Raw genomic sequence first — 217 nt, forward strand, 5'->3', positions numbered from 1 at the left:
TTTTTCTTTCTCTTCTTAATTAATTCTGTCAGTTTGTTTGTCTCTTTCCCTCTCTCTCACACTCTCTCTCTGTATCTGTCTATTTTTTATTTATCTGTCTCCTTCTCTGTTTTCCTCCCCATCTTCCTGCTTTTTTACTTTCTCTGTCTCCACCATCTTCTCCCTAAGATTGTTTCAATCTGCATATTTCTCCTCTATCTTTCTCTCTCTCTGTGTC

Source organism: Penaeus monodon, chromosome 15 (genome assembly GCF_015228065.2).
Source record: "Penaeus monodon isolate SGIC_2016 chromosome 15, NSTDA_Pmon_1, whole genome shotgun sequence".
In the NCBI taxonomy this organism is placed as follows: domain Eukaryota; kingdom Metazoa; phylum Arthropoda; class Malacostraca; order Decapoda; family Penaeidae; genus Penaeus; species Penaeus monodon.